This window comes from Biomphalaria glabrata, chromosome 5 (assembly GCF_947242115.1).
Source record: "Biomphalaria glabrata chromosome 5, xgBioGlab47.1, whole genome shotgun sequence".
NCBI lineage: Eukaryota > Metazoa > Mollusca > Gastropoda > Planorbidae > Biomphalaria > Biomphalaria glabrata.
The window spans coordinates 37,246,100-37,261,404 of NC_074715.1; the positions used below are offsets into that span (position 1 = coordinate 37,246,100).

The 15,305-nt window shown below is 34.9% G+C and overlaps 1 protein-coding gene across 2 annotated transcripts in view; it reads right to left on the reverse strand.

The window, feature by feature from the left end:
* LOC106067586 (4-galactosyl-N-acetylglucosaminide 3-alpha-L-fucosyltransferase FUT6-like) overlaps positions 1–14,498 on the reverse strand; it is a 28,324-nt gene extending 13,826 nt beyond the window's left edge. The window contains exon 1 of one of the 2 annotated variants that reach the window (XM_013226799.2): positions 14,059–14,498. The gene's annotated coding sequence lies outside the window, so the exon portion shown is untranslated. Of the gene's footprint in view, positions 1–13,783; positions 13,986–14,058 lie in introns of those variants that run through there. The other variant, XM_013226782.2, reaches the window with a different exon arrangement.
* Between the last annotated feature and the right edge of the window lie 807 nt (positions 14,499–15,305).

Below are 15,305 nucleotides of genomic sequence, written 5' to 3' on the forward strand. Positions count from 1 at the left end.
TCATTTTACACACAAGTTTATTATTCACGTCTCTGTCTATCCTTAGGTTTGGAAAGCCTTTTTTGTTTTTACAAAATTCTAAACAAAAATTTGTAGGTAGTATAAGGATTCGAACCCACGTCAAGAAAGACATTTGGTGAGTACAACCAACTCCATTAATCAATTAGCCACGCTTCAATATATATATATATACAATGTGATCAAAACATTTCGCTCAAAAACGTCTCGCGCCAAAACGTCTCGCGCCAAAACGCTGCTCCAAAACGCCATGTACCGCCTAAACTTGTGCATGCGTTTTTTTAATACATACTTTCTCAGTTGTAAATGAAATAAAATAGGAAAAACGTCAAAGAAATGTATACTATAAAATATCTACAAAACTTGTAATTAATAGCAGTTGTCTTATCAGCAATTACACGTTATAGAATAAAGAAGGATACTAGGTTAGTATAACAAGACTGCGGAAATCCCAAACAGGATCATAATGGCGATTGATAACCTTCTGATCTCAAGACAAAAAGAAAACGCAAGCCAAGACTATATATCTCTAGCAAGAGGAAAATGCCTTCCTGCAGGGAACAATACCAGGAAAAAGAAGGGAGAGGCAGAAAAAGAAATGATAGGAAAACAATATCAAGGTATTGATGGGCCAGTTAATGAACGAGACTAAACCAGGCAATAGTCAGAGAGAAATGGTGAGAGAGAGAGAGAGGTCAAAATATCAGGTCAACTGCATCAAAGGGCTCTCAGACTAAGGGGCAGAACAGAACAGGTTCTAATATTCATGTCAGTGGTCTGTGTCTCAAGAACAAAACTAGACGGTGTTTAACAATAGGGTACCTTCAAGAACAGTTAAATATAGTTGATCCCAGCATCGCTTAATGTATTCATGTGTCATCTGTATTATTTTTTTCAAATTCATTTTACATAAGCAGTTCACAAAAAGAGCCAAAAAGTTTTTTTCTCCTTTACTTTCTCTCTTCTTCATTCATAGCAATTTGTTCTAAACTTATGTCTGCCTGTAATTGTTCATATTTATATCTCACACCAGAGAAAGAATGTACTGAGTTGTAACGGTTAGTGAGTTGTAACGACTAGTTTATTATTTTGATAACGGTCATTTTCATTATATTCATTTACCGTTACCTCTCCTCTTTTTAACTGCCTCCTCCCATCTCTCTATCACTTTATCTTCTCTCTCTCTTCTTTCTCTTTCTCCCTCCTTCTTCTCTCTCTCTCTCTTCTCGTTTTCCCTCTATTCTCCCCCCTCTCTCTCCTCTTTTTTCTCTCTTCTCTTTCCTTTATCTTTACATTAAAATAAGTCTTTGATATAATCTGTACATCAACATACAGTCTACAATCTAATGCTTTAAATCAATAATTCAAGCAGTTTGTTTTTATAAAAAAAACACCATTTTTACAACTATTCACTATTAATAGTAAAAAAAAACACTGGAGGCTATTTATTAAGGGAGATGGCTATTTACCATATTTTTAACACAATTATGCACACGGTTTTAGATTTTTTGTCAATTAAAAAAAATTGTATTCCTAGATTAAGTAAGTTCTGTCATTCTTACTACTACATTTACAAAAAAAATGTTTACATTATTTTAAAGAAACAAATCTACTTAGTATACATATAAGAGGAACATAATTTAAAACAACAATTAATAAGTAGTTTTTCATATTATAGCGTAAACGGCCGAGCTGCACAATGACTGTGTAACACTTAACTAAAGGAACTTGTTATCATTTTTTTTACGGATTTTTTTTTCTTGAGGCTTTAAATAAGAGATTGACCATTTACAAAACAATTAGATAATCATTATAAGACATCAGTTAGGCCATGTTCATATGTAACTACACATTCACATTCACCTATCTCTTGGTCTACTGAACCCTTGGGGCACCACGCAAGATCTGTCAACCTTCTTTCTCCATTCTTCTCTGTCATTTGCCTTTGATAGAATTTCATTCTGATATTCTTTCTGACATTATTGGAAACCTGCCTTTTTACCTGAGTGGTCCACTTCGGGAGCCGATTTTGAGTTTGTTTCCACACAAACTGCCTTTGTAATCTTTTTTAAACTTAGAAACTTGAAATCGTTTAGGTTACTATAAATTGATTTTGAACTTCTGATATCTTATTTGTGAAAGATTGACATCTTACGTACACTTCTGTTAACTTCAGCCATGTCTCATCATCTACAAACTAATCAACAGCGCAATCTTTTAGTTATTTTATAAAGGTCTCATTAAAAAATGCAATATCACAAAAATAGTAATAGAAAAAAAAGTTTTAAAAATACTTACTTTTATCCCACCAAACTAAAAAAAAATAAAATAATTCGCACGATATCTAGCTTGAACGCTATTGGCTGCACCAATCTGTCTCTTGAATATGAAATCATTGAACTTTGAATGTACCGATTCAATGTCACACACGTTTCTGTAAAGCGTTCGTCTGAACTAGTTTTTAAAGTGACCCCAAGTCTACAATGTTCTGAGTCCAACCGTCACACTTCCCTCCTCAGTTGACTATTTTACGGCTCGTTGGTGTTACCTACACCAGCGACTTGATTAATTGTAAGACTTTAACGCAGTAGTCATTGGTATGTTGAGATAATTAGTCTTACGGTAAATAGAGTTTATTAGTCCTGCAGTATGAAGAGTATATTAGTCTAAAAGTAGAGTCTATTAGTCTCTCATCTACTTCCCTTAGTCAAACCGTTAAAAGTCTATTTACTTTTATAATACTATTTGTAAGTAAATAGTTTTTGGTGAAATAAATACTGAATATCTTATCACCAGTAGGTCTACGGTAAATAATGACTACAATGCTAGCCTAAATTCCTTTAAAACTTGACACTAAGTTTATTTACAGACTGCTTCCTACAAACTGGAGATTTTCAAACATGGAGGCAAGTCCCTAGATGGCAAGCACTCTGGTGTATCCGGTGTATAGAATATGGAAATAACGAAGTGTTTGACTCTGAGGGGAGAAATTGTTCTAAAATGACTTTCACTGGACCAACAGTTGTCGCACTAACTTTGGACAGCGTGAGAGATGGACTCAATTTGTCGCACTAACTTTGGACAGCATGAGAGATGGACTCAATTTGTCGCACTAACTTTGGACAGCGTGAGAGATGGACTCAATTTGTCGCACTAACTTTGGACAGCGTGAGAGATGGACTCAATTTGTCGCACTAACTTTGGACAGCGTGAGAGATGGACTCAATTTGTCGCACTAACTTTGGACAGCGTGAGAGATGGACTCAATTTGTCGCACTAACTTTGGACAGCGTGAGAGATGGACTCAATTTGTCGCACTAACTTTGGACAGCGTGAGAGATGGACTCAATTTGCTATCTTAATAGAAGTGATTTTCGGAAACTAGAGTATATTGTGATAAATCGGTGACACAATTCTACGGGCGTAGTCTCATATAAAAATAACGCGCGTTCCTTTAGACTTACGTGTTTAACTTATGTGACAGTCATTCCTATTATAAGAAATTTTATTCAGAGGCGCATCCAAAAAAAAAAAAAACGGAACACCAATTTCCTTGTCACACAGATTCAAAACGAAATAATAAACATGTCAGGCAATGCAGTTTTAGCGAAAATACTAAAGGAGATCCTGTGCCATTTTCCTCTACCATTGTTGACAGCACACACATACGTTGGAGAGGGGCATTAATACATTCTGAATTACTGATTTTATTGTCAGGCCGCGACATGATTGAAACGGAAAGAATTTTATGTGTTTATCCCAACCTAGGGAACTATACAATTTTTATTTTCGACTAACTCAAAACAGACAATTGTTTCACGTGTGTGTGTGTTTTAAAAGCTACTAGTCATATGTTACCCGCGGTCCGCGGGTCTCAATATGCGCGTGACTGATATAGTACATTAGAATAGTTTGTGGGAAGCGTGGTCAAGAGGCTAAGTACGCTTGAACTTGGCTTGCCTGGGCTACCTATGAAGGGGGCTCGAGGCTCGACACCCGACTCGAGTTGAGCTGTGTTTACTGAGCACCTAAAGGCAGCACGGAAACAAATATGAATGGACCATAGCGCTCTGAGCATTCTATACGCATTAAAGTAGCTCTATACAAAAGCTATAATAGTAACTAGAAACAATTAAACAAAATAATGTTATAAGTAAAGCGAATGCGTGAATGTAAAAATGGTATGAATAGTGCTATTAAAATAGTTAATCAACCTAAATCCATTTTTGTTACAAAAAGATTTGCTTGCATATATATTGAGATCTAGATCTAGAGTCTAATATATTTTTTTTACCTATATTAAACTTAGATTCATTTGTTTAAATTAAGTAAAATACATCTACTTTCACTAAACATTCTTGATCTATCAGTTTAAGATTTAATTTAAGGTTCAATAAGCTTATAAATTATTTTATCTTAGTATATTTAATATCACCCATATAGAGCCTCATTTGCATGTCCAATCACAGCGTGTTTTCACTGCGCATGTAAGGTTTACGCGATACATGAATGGAACTTTTATGTCAACACGGCATCGCAGCTATAGCGAACGAATGTATGAAAAATGCTTTAGAAAAAGAAATTTGAATGTTAATTTGATTAAAATATGAAATGAATGGACAATAATTAGTAAGTTCATGTGCTTAATTATAAAACTATTTTTGCGAAGAGAAGTTGTATCAGCGTAGAGTGGAATTAGAGTCTTAGACCTAGGAATAGAGAGATGTGTAACATTTCGCGTAATGTCTAATGAAAGAATGTTCATCGGGAATGATAAATTCGCAGATATATGACACGAATTTATGTAAAAATGCATTTAAAACACATATTTGAAGCTTAATGTTATTAAATAATAAAATCAATGGACCTTCTTTTGTATTTTTATATGTCAAGAATAAAAACTATATGCGCAAAGTGTAGTTCTAAAAAATAGATCTAGATCTAAATTCTTTCGATCTTTTCTCATGTCAACATTGTAAACAAAGCCTAGATCCATCAAATACTATAGCTGTAATAAAGTTGGTCAACTTAAGTCAACTTTGTTTCTTTTTTTTGAGGGTCTTAAGTTTGTTTTAGGGCCACAATACATACACTACGGTCTAAGTTAGTACCTAGGGAACATTCCTGCCAAAGTTTTATCAAAATTGGTCAAACGGTTTTGATTTCTATTCGTAACATACATACATACATACATACATACATACGCCTTACTTTCTACTTTATAAAGTAGATAACTTATTGAAGTACCAAGATATTAAATGATCAGTCATTTTAGTTTTTCATAATTGTAAACATGCATCCGAACTGCGAAAAAAAAAGATTTTAAACATCTGGTTGCAGGACGCTGGTGTATCTTATAATATTGCATTCTACATAACAAGAGTAAGATAAAATAATAAAAAAATTAGTGCAATGGTTATATCAAAGATTGTATGATGTAGAGATTATATAAAAGACTGTATTTTAATGTAAAGATTATATCAAAGACTGTATGTTGATGTAAAGATTATATCAAAGACTATATCTTGATGTAAAGATTATATCAAAGACTGTATGTTGATGTACAGATTATATCAAAGACTTATTTTAATGTAAAGATTATATAAAAGACTATTTTAATGTAAAGATTATATCAAAGATTGTATGTTGATGTAAAGATTATATCAAAGACTTATTTTAATGTAAAGATTATATCAAAGACTGTATGTTGATGTACAGATTATATCAAAGACTTATTTTAATGTAAAGATTATATAAAGACTATTTTAATGTAAAGATTATATCAAAGACTGTATGTTGATGTACAGATTATATCAAAGACTTATTTTAATGTAAAGATTATATAAAGACTATTTTAATGTAAAGATTATATCAAAGACTGTATGTTGATGTAAAGATTATTTCAAACACTGTATGTTGATGTAAAGATTATATAAAAGAGTATTTTAATGTAAAGATTATATAAAAGACTGTATGTTGATGTAAAGATTATATAAAAGACTGTATGTTGATGTAAAGATTATATAAAAGACTGTATGTTGATGTAAAGATTATATCAAAGACTTATTTTAATGTAAAGATTATATAAAAGAGTATTTTAATGTAAATATTATATAAAAGACTGTATGTTGATGTAAAGATTATATAAAAGACTGTATGTTGATGTAAAGATTATATCAAAGACTGAATGTTGATGTAAAGATTATATCAAAGACTTATTTTAATGTAAAGATTAAATCAAAGTCTGTATGTTAATGTAAAGATTATATCAAAGACTTATTTTAATGTAAAGATTATATCAAAGACTGAATGTATATTCATCAATTTGAAAGTAAACGTGTACAGGATTTGTTAATTAACAAACTATTGTCAGTCTACAAAAATGCATTGACTTCCTTTAATCTTAGTTTGTAACATTAGACCGAAGAAATCAGGAAATTAAATTAAAAGAATCTTTAAGAACCTGAGGAATCCTAAAATAAACTGAGGTACCTTAAAAAAACATGAGGTATCTTAACAAAAAATTAGGTATCCTAAAAATACTGATGTATCCTAAAAAAAAACAACTGATGTATCCTAAGAAAAAAACAACTAAGGTATCCTAAAAAAAAAAAAAACTAAGGTATCCTAAGAAAATGAGATATCCTGAACAAAAAATTTAAGCTAGAAATAAAAAAAAAAAAAACAGTTTGCAGTAGTAGCCTTGAAGTTTTCTTTTTTAAAAAGTATGTTTATATTTTGCATGTTTATATTACATGTACTGTATAGTTTTACCATACTATTTAGGTGAATAGATATATCACACATTTAATGTTAGGGTTTTCCATCTTAGGACGTGACCAGATATTATTCAGGATCTGTGTACTTTGTTCTCAATAGTGATACGCGCATATTTACATTTTTTAAAATTTTGTTGAAAGAAAAGAAGATCTACAACTCTTGTAAGCAGCTAGATTTAACTTGGGTGACAGTAAGACATGGGCGTAGCCAGGATTTTTTTTTCGGGGGGGGGGGGGGGGGGTTGGGGGGAATCCCCCCCCCCCCGCGATTTTTTTTTTTATATGTATTTATGTGTGTGTGTGTGTGTACGTAATCTTTATTGCATTCTGACCCTTCATTCTTTCGGAAGACGTTTATTGTGCCCTAGAATAGGTTCTTCCATGAGTTAGTGGAAAAATTGTAGATTCCCCGCCAAAACTAGCAAGGGGGTCTTGGGGAGCGCTAGGAGCTCCCCCAGCGCGGGGCGAAGCCCCGCCGCTCAGCAAGTACTATTTCTGGTATTGAAAGCCAACAAAATGCATATTCTGAGGTATCTACTGTGCATTTTCCTGCTATTAAAAAGTTTTATTTCAAAAACCTAATGTGCTATTCTTACTGACTTAGACCCTACCGCGCCGTTCGGAGCATTTGACGTCAAGCTGTTTCCATAAAATCTGTCACTGGTAATGTCTGAAGCCTCTTCCTACCTGCCATGAGGACCTCAATGAATGAGTTGCGTCAAGTTGTACTAGCAGGATATCATTGCAACTCTTCTTATGCGTAATTCATTTTGTCGGAGAACATGTCCCGCAAACCTCATGCATCGCTCTCTCACAATCTTACTAAAGGGTCGACTCCCAGTTCGGCATAGGATTTCCTTGATTTAAACCCGATCTCTATAACTGACTCCTAAAATCTGTCTTAGCCATCTTTGTTGAGCCACATTTAGTGTTTTTCAATTTCGGAAGATGACTATTCACTGCAGTTTATTAAGGGAGCCCTGCCACTGGTAAAAATGTGTAACCACTCTTGAATACGCTCTTGGAATTAAGTGACTGTAGTTTGCTTTAGATTTTATATCGAAAAGAGAAGTTTTATCGTCAAAATCATCTGTTGGGGGTTTTCCACCTCAAAATGCTCTGTAAGGGGATCTTAAACTCAAAACCATCTGGAGGGGTTTTAAACTTTAAACAAACGCCATCTGTAGAAGAGGGGTTTAAACTCAAAACCCCCGAATGGATTGGCTACGCTCAAATAATTTTAGTGTGTAATTTGCTTTTTTTTATATTGAAGAGGTATTTTTAGCATTAAACCCCTCTGAATGGGGGTTTAAACTCAAAACCCCTTTCGGCAACGCTCATAGCATTTTTAGTGCGTAATTTGCTTTTTTTCTTACACTGAAGATGTATTTTTTAGCCTCAAACCCCCCTGGCGGGGGGTTTAAACTCAAAACCCCTTTGGCTGCGTTCATATCTTTTAGTGTGAGTAATTTGCTTTTATTTATATTGAAGAGGTACTTTTTAGCTTCAAACTCCACTGGAGGGGAGTTTAAACTCAAAACCCCTTTGACTATACTCAAAACATTTTGAGTGTATAATTTGCTTTGGTTATATTAAGAGGTATTTTTTACCTTCAAACCCCGCTGAAGTGGGGTTTAAACTCAAATCTGAGTCAAAATCCATTTAGCTACGCTCATAACATTTTGAGTGCGTAATTAACTTTTTTTTATATTGAAGAGGGGGTTTATCGTAAATTTTGGAGGGGGTTTTAACTGTGCTCTTGGAATTAGGGGATTTGTGTTTTGTTTTATAGAAGGGGGGGGTTAACTGCAAAAACCCCAAGTAGGGGGTTTAAAACTCAAAACCCCTAGTAGGGGGTTTTAAACTCAAAACCCCTGTTAGGGGTTTTTAAACTCGAACCCCCCTGGTAGGGGTTTTTAAACTCAAAACCCCCAGGTAAGGGGTTTTCAACTCAAAACCCCATTGGTTGTGCTGGGGCAATTGATGGTTTAGTATTGAAATCTCACCTAAAATAAACAAAATCAAAGCAAAAAATCATTTACTAAATTCCGATCCCCAGGGGGGGGGGGGGATTTCATTTCGGGGGGGGGGGGGGGGTTTGAACTCCAACCCCCCCCCCCCCCCGGCTACGCCCATGCAGTAAGACCATTATTATTACTTATAAAGCGTTAGGGGTCTCATCCATTCTTTTAGCTACCATTATAAGCCAGCAGACGTAACTAGGGTAATAGTACAATTAGTAAACTTATCGTGTAGCAGTATTAACAGTCTTGACCATGAATGTTCTACTACTTTTTGGGTTGGCGATGACACAGGAAGTAAAAGTAAGAAGTGAGATAGTATAATTAGTGTCAGCTACTACACAGATAATACAATCATTATGTACTGATATAATCATATTATGATATTTGTATATTAGGTGTAAAATGATAATATATCTTGCGTTAGCTACTAGAGCAGTGGTTCCTAAAGTTTATTGTCTCGTAGACCCCTTGCTATGTTTTCCAGTTTTCGGTAGACCCCTGATGATGCTTTTTTTTTTTAATTCATCAATTTCAGATGTGTTTTTTCGTTGTATATATTTATTAATAAAGTTCAAATTGAAAAGACATGAAGTTATAAATGTATTATATGACTTCACCAAACACAAATATGAACGAACGCACGCTGTTCAAGAAACGCTGAGAGATAAAAGAATGTCAATGTATCAATTAAAGCTCCCATCATTTGCATTTCAACTTTCCATAATTGTACTTTGCAAATATTGAAGTGAAACATTTCACCGAGCAACATGACAATGGAACGAAGTTTTGAACTGGGTGAGAAAATGTATTTAGTTCTAATCAATGTGAAATGAAGCACTTGGCTTCTGAACCGAGCAGTTACGAGTTTGAATCCCAGTGAAGACATGAACTTTGAACTTTGGGATTTTATGGATGCCCTGGGTACATTCAACTCTCCGTAAAGGCGGTTGGTCGTTGTGCTGGCCACATTATTCCCTTGTTGATCGTCGGCCATAGAAACAAACTTTACATCATCTGCTCGATACAACGAAAGGACTAAAAGCAATCTTCATCTTCTGTTTTTTGTTTTCTTTCTGTGTGATTATATTTAGAATAGTTATTTCTCACTCTCAGTTTCAGCCTAGCAATTAATCAAAAGAAATGTAATTATAACTTGAATTGTACGCTTGGAATCTAGATGTATTAATAACTATTATCTTCTGTAAAAAAAAATAATTAGAATATGTATTCCTAGGTTTGTGGAGAAAAAAAATCGGCTTCGTTTATAATAAATATATATATTAGTGGTGCACCGGATAGTCTCCCCGCCTCCGGCTTCTGAATAATATCGGCCTTTTTTTTCACTACTCGGCCATATTAGTCTCCGTTCGAATACCACTGCCGGATAGTTGGCCGAATAGCAAAAAGGACACCTATTTAATATGCACAAAGTGGACCTAATTCCATCAATATCTGTTATAGAATGTATTAATGTTTATATTAAAACATAATAATGTGCTTAAAAATAGAGCCTATATGAATATGCATCAAACATCTTTCATTATAAAGACAAGACGTGTTACTATAAATAGAAATGAAGCTTTACATTATAAATGCGCTTTAAATACAGAGCAGCAATGGCTGGCACATTTTTATTTTGTCTTAACCTTTGAGCGGGTTAGTTAACATGTTAAGATGTTATATTCCTTGACTACGTCACGTTGTCTAGCTGTGCGGGTATATCTCCAGAGGTAGAGATGAACAACTCCCACCCCCTTTTATTTGTTTAGTCCAGTGATGCCCAAAATACGGCCCGCGACGTGGTTCCATCCGACCCGCCAAAACCCCTCCACCCTTTCAAAAAAATGTTGAGAACTGTATCTTTTCTACGTTAGGGCTCTGTGGTGGATTGGCACCCTGACCTTAGACATTTATACGTTTATGAAACGGAAGAGTTGAAGTGGAATAGAGAATCTACCAGGAAAAGTGAACGGATCTTTACTTTTTTTTTTTTGAAACGATAAAAATTCAATATATTTGATTTGTACAAAAAGTGTAGCCGTTGTTGTTTTTTTAACAACAAATAAACAAACATTACATCATTCTTGGTTTGAGACGCGATAAAAAAGATTTTTAAACTACGCCTAGAGATTGGAGGATCGATGGGAATGTTTACCAAAAAGAGACAAGAAAGTAAAATAGCTGGCTAGCTAGCTATAGTTTTGCTCACATTTTAAGTCAAGAAAGGTAGCCAGTAATTAGAGTAAAAAGTCGTTACTAGATCAACAGGTTTCTATTAAAATTATTTTAGGTCAATTTTTTTTCGTTTTTGTACATTTGGCCCGCGACACGAGCGTCGGAAATTAATGTGGCCCGCAGGTTGAAATAGGTTGGTTATCACTGGTTTAGTCCATCACATTGAATTAATTGATAGACAGGTGACCACAAGTCTAGTACGATGGACGTAGGTTTAAGGTCAGCATATTGACACTTTCTAGAGGTCACACCTTACAAGAGAACTGAATTTGTTTACTTGGTAATAAATCTTTAGTAGTGGGATGAACTTCAAGCCACACCTCTATATAGGTAACCAGGTATATCTCCAGAGGTAGAGATGAACAACTCCCACCTCCTTTTATTTGTTTAGTCCATCACATTGAGTTCATTGATTGACAGGGGACCACAAGTCAGATACGGTGGACAGGGGCACACGAGGGAACTTAATTTGTTTACTTGGTAGTAAATCTTAATAAGGGGGCTGGACTTCAAGCCACACATGGGTTACCGGACAATGAGTTTGCTTATTTGTAGAAAAATCTCAATCCTAGCTGAACTAGAGGCCACACCTCTTCCCGTGTGCCGAGTTACTACGATATAAATCTCAATAAGTAAGCTGGACTAAAGATCACACACCTAAACGAGTGACCTTTTGCTACACAGAAAAAACACAAATCAGTAAGCCAGTAACTAATTGTTTTGTAGAAAAAGTACAAGGCTCAGATTTGTATATTAGCGTAAAAGACACGACGTAGAGCACCCCTTTGTTTTAAGTATTTCCTCCGTTTTTGTCACTCCATTTACTGAGACATTGACCAGTTTAAAGCCAGAATGGAAAAAACACAAGGTGTTAAGGAAGCATACCATGGCCTCCTTCAGTCGCGAAGTGACTATGGATCATCTGTACTGTACTGTACATAAATAGTACGGTTGATGTACTTTTCCTAACACCCATAGGCTTATTACCGCGCCCATTTGTTACAGTTACAGAGACCACGATAAAATCAGTTGCATCTAATGTTTCTTACATACGTTCTTTGCACAATAAAATAAAACAAAGATGTGCATGTGTGTGTATTTTTTGCCTTGAATCTAGCAAACAAATAAAAAATATACTGGAGTGTTAAGTGTACGGGTATAGGAGATCTACACTCTTGACTGACCAGGCCAATGTGTTATCTTTTTTGCCTAACCATTCAACACTATTGCGTATGCCCAAGGAAAAAAAACGCGTTATGGTCAACACCATCGACTATACACTAGGAATACATTTGCAGACCCACTGCATCTTTCTGACCAGGCTGTTGAAATCAGTCAAATACACAGTCTATTTATGTTGTTTTTTTTTATAGGGAGGGGTGTGGCTGAGTTTTTTTTTTTTCTCCTCTGTTTGGTTTTCCTAAAGCTTTTAGATCTATACAACTGTAGATCTAAACATAGATCTCAATAATAGGCCTAGAGATTACAATTTTATCTATGCTTTGGCACCATCTAAGGCTCAAGCTATAAATAGGTATTATTGATGCTCCCGCTGTTAATAAAATATCGTTTGCCTCAAATGGATTCATCTAAAATCTAAAACAATAAATACTGACATACAACGCTTCAGATTCAATCTACTAACATAATAACAGCTACTATCAGTATTAATCCCTTGAAGCCAGAACAAGAAGTGGTCATTGGACTGATGATCAGCTGTTGGTCTGAAATTCATGAATATATACATCTACCAACTATACAAGCCAGATTTTACTTTTGAGAGATTTACTTTAGTAACTAGTTATATATATACTTACACAGTTTACATTGACCCTCCCACACACCCTTTACCTAAACTCATGCTACACAGGTTAGTTAATAAGGCCTATCTATTTATAAATACTGTTAAGCTTTAATTCACCAATCAGTAACATAGTTTAAAACAACAAGATATATAAAAGGAAAAAATACGATTATAGATATATTATTTAACAGTTTTGCAAAATGTTCAGCAACACAAGACATTTAGGTATCCGGCTCCGGCTTCGGCGCCGGACGAATATCAAATTTACTACTCGTCAATAGATAGCCGAATATCAAAAAATACTATTCTTTTTAAGAAATAATAAAGGGGGGGGGGGGGAAAGTCTGAATAAAATTAATGGACTAATCATTGAGTGATATCTTTAATTAAAAACTGTTATGAGATATAATTCATTTTCCTAGCTTTAGAACAGAAAGAACACTCATTTATTACATTTGGATCATTGCTCAAAATAGATATCCATTTTCAGCTGATGTGAAATGTAGGCATTGAAAATTTAAATGTGAAGGTTTTTCGGATCCCCTGCGCCAGTTGACTTTTACACTAAATGGCCTACTCAATTACATTGTACACAATATGTTTGGTGGCACAGAGGAAAACTTTTCCTTTCACACCTTGCGATCTATAGAGCAGATCTGTTTCTGTGGCCCACAGGGTCAGAGTCATGTGGCCAGTACAACGATCAACATATTTAATTTTCCCCAGCTAATGTCAAGTACCAATTAGAGCTGGATGAACTCGGAGGCGCATAAAGATCCCGAAATTAAAAATCCCAATCCTCACCAGGATTCGAACCCGGGACACTCTGTACGGCAGCCAAGCGCTCAGCCACCACGAGTCCGTTGATTGTACTATATTTAATTAAAACAAAGGCTGTCAAAAATACATGTTTATTCTCTTACCAGAACACATTTGGACACTTAAATATTTTAAAATCCTTCATTGAAAAAGTCGTATTTATCTTTGAACATAAAGGTAGTATTCTACTTTGAAGATAAACATTTTTGAGTGTAACCAGAAGTTTATCTCAACACGGAACTAGACGAAGTAAATCATGCCTGTCCAACGGCAGGCAAGTCAAACACAGGTTCTCTCATTATCATGGTTTTTAGATATGTGTCATACTCAGATATGACCGAAGATAACACACTAGTATTGATAAAATGGTTTGACTCACCGTTACTCACTGAATACATTGATTAGTTGCTGTGTGAGCGAGCATGTCATTGATGTGTTGTTTTTCAATAATACTAATAAAATAAAGTAGAGTAAACAAGTCCTGTGCAGCGTGTCGTACCGATAGTGCCGTTCTATTATAAGTACGGATCTACTCTCGAAGTGTAGCAAGGTGACACAAGCGCTATTCTACCCGGCTCACCCGTCATACCTGAGTGAACATGTTATAATTTGAATCAGTAGCAAATACACACACTACACACAAGTACACACAGTAGGGTTTTTTTTTTTAAGTTAGATAGAGAAAAATATGTTGATCACAGCTATATCTTCGTAGCCATTGAAATACTACAAAACACCCTTAATATTCGGACTTAAGTCAAGCCTTATTATTATTATTGACTGAATACACTTTTGTCCATGAAACCAGATTCCCTTTGACCTGGAAGTACTTTCATCTTAACCGTTATTGACTGAAAGTCAACTTATTCAAAATCAATAAGTTAAGTCCTGTTAGAGCTTGTTAGAGAGCACACATTTAGACGGACACACATTTAAAACGGACACACCTTTAGAAGACACATTTTTAGTCGGACACACATTTAGAAGTACATAGAAGAAAATAAATTACCCGGCGTGTATGTCTGTTAGTATATTTAGATTTACATTCAAACCAAAACAGTGGCGTCACTAGGGAGGTGAGAGGAGAGGGAGTGCGGTCCGCAACGGCTGGCATACAAAAAAGGGATAACAACTAAAAGAAAAAGAGAATACCTGTGATTTATTGGTTGATAATGTAGGTCTATAAACACTAAATATAAAGCAAAACAAAGGAAATAAATTATCATAGTATATTTTGAAGAGAACAATAGCTAAAAAAATATGGACCATACCCTTTTGCAGAGACCACACATCTTTTTTTAACATTATAGAGCGATTATATTGCTCTTGACAGTTAACAAATATCGGATTAAAAAAAAAGATTTTTTATTATCCACCAAATTCCCCTCGCCAAGAAAAAAAAAACAGCGAATGTATAAATCTACTTGACTTTATAATATTCTAATGATATACCTTTTGATATAGGTTTCTGAACATTAAGTTATTAAACTCTTTAATGCAGAGGCTCTCAAACTGTGGTCCGCGGACCCCAGGGATCCGCAAGATGACCGTACGGGGTCCACAGAAAGACACAAATTGTAAACATGTACAATAATCTCTTCGATAAAGGCAAGTTCCATTAAATCT